The sequence below is a fragment of the Alligator sinensis genome, unplaced genomic scaffold, assembly GCF_000455745.1.
Source record: "Alligator sinensis unplaced genomic scaffold, ASM45574v1 scaffold572_1, whole genome shotgun sequence".
NCBI classification, from domain to species: domain Eukaryota; kingdom Metazoa; phylum Chordata; order Crocodylia; family Alligatoridae; genus Alligator; species Alligator sinensis.
This window is the reverse complement of record NW_005842288.1, coordinates 1,467,343-1,474,514: the sequence shown is the minus strand read 5'-3', so window position 1 is coordinate 1,474,514 and position 7,172 is coordinate 1,467,343.

Here is a 7,172-nt window from a genome sequence, read left to right as displayed (position 1 = left end):
CGCTCTTCCTCCATGTTATTAAAGGGCTTCCGCTTTCCAGGTCTGATTCTGGAATCATTATGAGACAAAAGTGTCATTGACTTAGCTGGATTCAAATGCAGACTGCAGGATCAGACCTTTATTTGCCAGATCCAAGTAGAGTATTTTTCATACTGCTGTAGCTCTTAGTCTAAAAACTGACATTTTGAGATCTGTTTCTGTACTTTTCGAACCATAGTTCAGAAAAGTGGCACTAAATCTACAAGCGGCTCCCTTGCCATGTCTGGTTCCATTCCATAGAGTTTAATTTTGAAGAAGCCAGCAACTCTGAGCGCAGAAATGAGTATGCCTTCACACACTTAATTTATCTATACCCTGACCATGATGTATGCAGATCGTCAGCTTGCACATGCAAACAGTGTATGTGTTGCAATAACTGGACAGTGGAAGGTCTTGAGCAGTATAGGAATACTTCCCAAGCTTCTTGAACAGAGCTGGTAGGAATTTTGACCAAACTGTTTCTTGTTAGAAAATGTGAATTAGTTGCAACACTTGAAAGGTCTTTTTTTCCATGCCAATGGGGCCAGAATGACTTCTGCAATATCAAAGTTTCATGGACTGGCAAACTTCTTGCACTCCAGCATTAAACTTGGACTTTGCTGATGTGGGATGTAAAAACAGAAAACCTGATTTCAAAGAGACTCTGATCTGAAAAATTCAGAGAAAATGAGAAAGGAACTGCATTTATTTTTTTTACATTCAGATGTGTACATTCAAGCCAGTTGTATACGTGCAGACCCTTTAACTTGTGCAGCCTGGATTAATGGGACAGATAACCTGAGGTCTCAGCTGCTTTTGCCATTTTTCCACAATGAACTTTCTGCTGAAGGAGCAACCTTTGTCCAAGGAAACTCTGCACAGACTTACATGGTTCTAGCAGTACAATTAAAAAATGCCAAAGATGGCAGACAGGACAGTGTGAAAGAGTGGAGTAATTGCCATGCTCCAGCAGACTCCAGCATTGCATGTATTAGCATCCCTCTTCTGAAAAATGAGCCCTTTAACTAAAGCTCACTCAACGGGACTCTGATACACGTGACGCTCTGGGTGCTTTAATTAGAGCAGCTCTTGGAACCTCCCTCCTCCGCCTCCTGGAGTACATATAAATCCTGGCCCCTTTGGCATGAAGAAAAAATAACCTTTTTATTCGGGCTACTGCGCAGTCAGCGTCTTGTGTAGACATGGCCACTGGGAACTCTATGTTTACTTACAGAGGTTCCTAACTGGGTATGGGTGTGCCAAGTTGAGTTTGCACAGATGATAGATAATATTTTTTGTAAACTTCCTTTTTTCCTGAGTCACTGAAAAACAGCATTGAAACCCTATGATGCCATTTCAAAGAGGTCCTCAAGATGACAGTTGAGGGTTTCAGGATGGGGGAAGGCCATAGATAAATAGGATTAAGGAATCTGGAACCTTATTTTTTTTCTAGACTGTATGTTCTTGTTCAAGGCATCTGTACCCTTGACAGTATAAGCTACTATAGGAGACATTGGCACTCTTCCTTTATCACATTCACCAAAGCATTTGTATGTGCATGTGTGTTCCTTATGTGAAATACTTGTGGGTGCTGACAGATATGGGGGTGGGGGGAAACGTGTTTTACCAGAAGAAGCAACGTATAAGTTCAACCCAGTGCATGCCCAGAAGAAGCATCACATTAGTTGGACCCAGCTTGCCCAAGGTCTGTATAGACTGGGCACTTCAGCAGGGCTTTTTGGCAGTTTTATAGATAAAAGTACTTGACAGAAGCGCCTGATCTATACAGATGTTGGGCAAGCCAGGTTCACCTAACGCAATGTCTCTTCTGGGTATGCACTGGGTTTGTCATGGGGGGCATGGAGTTTAAAGTGCTGTTTGTGGGGGGAGGTGCCTTCTGTAAGTAGCCTGTGTTTTTAGGGCATTTGGAGATGTGGACCACTATTACAAGAAGCAAAATTTCAATCCTTATATATGATATTTCTGACTTATTCTTACTACGTCATTGTGGCCTTAACATTTTCAGAAGATATTGAAGAAAGCGAAGTTAGAGCTCTCATGTTTACAGAAAAAGACCATGAAGGTGGCACAACAGTAGTCAGGGGCCATAATCCTGCCAGTGTATAGCTGCCTTTTTAGGCTTACATGTAAATCTTTTATTCTAATGATATCAGTTGGGTTATACTCCTATACATAAAAGTGAGTATGTGCCAAAATATCTGTGGACTGAAGAATGGAAAATTCTTAATGTTTACTAACTTTAGGTCACTGGACTGACTGAACTGAGCAATCATTCAGGAAGAGTGATTTGTCCTTGACACCAATGAACCAAGCTCTTTGTACATGAAGCAGTAAATCTTTAATTGAACCTAATGATGTGGGAATGTTGGCTACAACCATAAATAATTATTCATGAAATTGCAAAATGTACTGCCCTGTTGTTCTGAATAGAAAGAAGCAGAAGTGAAGTCTAGGAATACTTCCCAAGCTTCTTAGTTCATTGTCAAAGCCTTACAGAACCTTGGCTTTCACATGGTTCGTATTCAAAACTTTTCTTCTGGATTTTGTAATAAGCCTTTTTTACACTACTCTTATTTTCTCAATTAATTTATGCCAATTCTTAGCACTGTAGCCCTTGATATATCCTACTTCTGGCACAAAAGAAAATAATGACCTAAGATGGTAGGAGCAGTCTGATTTCTTTGTCTATCTTCAGATTTTTGGCTTGCTATCATCTACTTCATGTACTCCAGGGGACTTTACATATTGAAAGCTACACTGGGACTCATGCTTTCTGGCATGGTGTCAATGGCATCACACTGCAGGAAGGTAGCTATGCCAGTCATTTTACCCAGCCAAGTGCCTTGACTGTTAGGTGTCATCACAAAGTTGCATATTGAAATAACCTCTTTGATAAATCATAAAGGAGAGGTAGTGTTGACAACAGCTAATCTCATTCAGTGGCAAAAGCAACAGGTACACAAAATGAGGTACTCAAACCATGATGGAGTTTGTTTTGAAAATGTAAGCCTTAACCTAGTTTTTAGGACTTTAAGTTTAGTTTTCATGCAAATTCAAACAGTAGTTACTATTAGTACTAAATGGTTCTACTGTTGATTAACACATTTGAGAAACAACAGAAATGTAGAATAGATTTCAAACAAAAAATGCCTGACAGAATGAAAGAAAAAGAGCTGAATGTGTAGGCCACAAGGCAGGAAGAACAGTAGGAGTTAAAGGCCTGCAGGTCTAAAGTTCTGTGGAAAGCAACAGAGTGCATCAAGACATTTGGCATTTGGTCAAGAACATCCTGAGAAGGATCGACTCAGGATGAACTCCTATCATAGATAAGAAAAACGTGTAGGATGGTGCAGCCCAAATCTAGTACCATAGACGGGATGGTATGTAGGAATGTTGTAATTATAAAGATCATTAATCAGCAAACTGTGAAATGCAATGATGTGTGCTTGATGTAAGTGCTTCTCAAGTTGTTATTTTTCGGGGTTTTTTAAGTAGACTGGAAATGCGCTTTGGATTTGTGCTCTATCCTTGCTGTAGGCTAGTCTGAGTAGTAGCTGATAGCATACATAAAAGCTACACTACGTTTATATTCACTGAATAGCTACTATGTGGTTATTCAAACTATGCTGTAGTAGGACCTAACAGGTCTTTGAAGGCAAGAATATCAAGTATGTAAGATCAGTACTAGATGATGCCTGCTGTAGCAGCCCCTCTGGGGTCAGTGCATCACCAGTGCTCTATCTTGCCTTCAACTTAATTTCCCATCCCTTAGTATCTCTGTAGTATGTACAAATGTTTGGGGAGCTTAGATAACATTAAAAATTGCCACCTGATTTAAATTTAGCTCACCTGGGTGTAGGCCTAACACTTATATTGACCTACCTAGGAATTTAAGTGCGAACTATACAGAAGTTTAGGACAGTTAGCTCAGTCTAAAATGGTTAACCTGACTTAAGTTAACCCTACCTCCAAGTCTAACTTAGATCAGTCTCACCTGGCCTGATTTAACTGAACTTCTGTATAGTTTCTAGTGAAGCCCTGAGGCTGGGAAAGCCCATCTGCTGGCCCCAGACCCAGGTCTGCACTTTTCCTACCAGCTCCCCTGGCACTGGGCTATTTTTAGCTTCCAGCCCCTTGCCCCACCCGCAAATGGACATTTCCCTCCTCCACCCCACCATGGACCAGCCAGCTCCCCCTCCTCCCCCCCATCCCATCCCATCCCATCCTGCAAGCCACTCTTGGTGCCAGAAGCTGGTGGAAGTAAGTTGGTGTGAGGGGTGGAGTGGGCAGTATTGGGGTGGGGAGTTAGGTTGGCTGGGGGGAGGGGGGTGTTCATTTAGGGGTGGGGAGGGTTGGGTTATAAAGCAGTCCCAGGGAGGTGGCTGCTCCCATCTCCCCAAGCACCCCTGTGAACCCTGCTCGGGGGCCCAATCCCACCAACCCCTCCCAGTCTCCACCAACCCCCCATGGACCCCAATCCTCCTGAAGACTCTGTTTTCCCCAGATCCACACTGCAGACCCTGCTTGCCCCCCCCCCCCCCCCCCCCCATCTCCTATCCCCTATCCCAATTTACCATAGATCAAGTGGCCATAGATTCAATCTAACCTTCCCTAACCTAACCAAATGCCTGTACCTAGCCTGTGTGGAACTGGGTTGGAGGTGGTAGATGTTAACAAATACTTAAAAATAAGGTATTTTTTATAGATAAATAGTCAATACGTGAGGTACCAGTAGATGGCTTGAGTAGGCAGCCTGTTTATATTAAGCTGTTAACATAGAAGACTTGAGAACAGCGAATAGCATCTGGATGAGACATGGATTAGGGCCAAGCTCTGCTTTAATTTATGCTGGCATAAATGTAGTAACTTCCAATGAGTTAGAAGGAGACAATCCAGATTTGCTTTACTATTAAAAAAAAAAGGCAATTCTTAGTTCAGTGCATTTCATGTACTTAGCCCTTGTCTGAATTATGCTTTTAGTCTAAGTTATTCTCAACCTTTTTATGGTCAAGTAACCCCTCCATAACTTCTCTGAATTTAGCTGCATCCCATTAAAAAATAATAATTTATTACCATGTGTTATTTGACTATGGAAAAATAATAGAGTAATTCTTTTGTTGCAAAGAACTCAAAAAGACCACATCAGGTCAGAGTGCTTTTGACACTATGGATCCTTATTTGAAATCTCTGGGTGTATTATGTGAATTATGGCTAGGTGTTTGCACACCTATGGAATGCCCCCTGGTACACTTCAAAGGATCTCGTGGCACTTTAAGGCTCACTGCCTAAGAATCACTGGCCTAATGGAAAGCTGCTTTTATGCATGATTATCAGGAGTTTACCCAGCACTGTTTTGTAATTTAGAGTAAATCAGCACTTTCCAGGAAGCTGGCATAGCATTCTAATCCCATCACAATTCATTATCCATACTACATTGGGAACAGATGGTTCCTGAAGATCTGATTTGATGTTTCTTATACCGAGCATAATGTACGTTACTTAAACTGTAATTTTACTGAGTAATCAAAGAGCTTTTTAAAATGATCACACTGAAATTTATAACATTGAGCTCATTCTGTAATAGGAACATGTAAAGCTTCACTTTCACAAAGCAAATGTCATTCTTTGGAGCTCCTTTTTGTTAGCAGAGCTTTTAAACTCCCAACTGTCCACACTTTTAATTGTGAGCAAGAGATCAGAAGATAGCTGCTTGGAGTGAAAATGATAAATAATTTGTAAGTGCAGGCTTTCATATTGGAGCTGTTCAAGTCAGCCTTACCTTGACATGCTCTACAGAATCATTTCACTTAAATACAGTGAGAAATGAATTATTAAATATGGTTCAACTCTGATTTTGCAGTTCATCATAATGACATTGCCAGTTGATGGGTGAGAGTACTGCAAGCAAACATTCAAACAGGCTTTGAGTAGATGCAGCATTTCAGCTTTTGTAGCTCTATGTGGCTAGGTACAGCCAGTCAAAAAACCCGAGGCTGAATCGATTCAGTCTTTGCAGGTTAGTCTAAACTGCACAGATTAAATTGAAACAGAAGTGATTCAGGAAATGCAGCCACATGCCTGCTCAGGCCAGAGACCAGGGCGTGCCAGAGCACAGCTCTTTGGCTGTATTCACTTCCTCTTCCTGCTGCCCCTGAGGTCTCTGGGATTTTCAGTCCAGACTTACAGCGGCAATACTCTGCAGGGTTGTTCATCACTTCCTCTTCCTGCTTCCAGGAACCTTTGTGATTTGTAATCCGCAGTTGTAAACAGCAGTAAGTTTGAGTGTTGGGGGGGAAGGGGGCAGGTGTGTGGGGGGGGCAGTCCCACCCCCTGTAGACTGGGCTGCATCCCCAGCTGGGCTTGCCCCCTCCCACCCCCTTGTCAGCCAGCCCTCATTGCTCTAGCTAGGGAGTGGAGGGGTGGACCAGCCCTGCTCTCTGGAGCAGACAGCACAGCCCAGCCCAGCCCAGAGTTGCAAAGCATGCTGGGGGACTGTGATTTAACTTGAAGTATGAAGGGGTCTGGAACAGCTTGACCCAAATCAGTTAAGTCTGATACTACATTCAGCCAGGTTTATCTTAAACCAGTTTCAGCCATTTTGAAACTGGTTTATATAAACTGAACTTCTATTCAGTTACAGGTTTAAACCAGTTTCTGATCACTTAAACCAGTTTGTGTGTAACGTCTGTCCCTAGCCAGTATGACTATTCTACATGTCTTTGGTATGATTTTGACAAATGAGCCCAAGCTAGGAGCAGCACTCAGTGGATGCTAAAATTGATTAGACAGCAACTACCCATGTCCTCAGTCCTACATCTGGCTCAGGACAGGCAAAACTCTATTGACTTCAGCAAAGGTAGATGGGCCTTTTAATAAAATGGCAAATCACAGTGGCCCCATGTCTGACTTGTCATGATCAGTGTCTGGCCCAGTACTTAAAAAGAAGATAAGCAGTGGTCATTTAGTGTTAGCCTACGAGGAGGATATTCTGTGGTAAACTCCCCACAAACCTGCTTTCCTTGACTACCATTCTCTTCAAATTAAAAATTTGCTTCATGTTTTTTTGCTACCACTGTGGCTAGGAAATCTTTTTCACCTCAAGAGATGCTGAATCAAGCCTCTTCAAACCAACA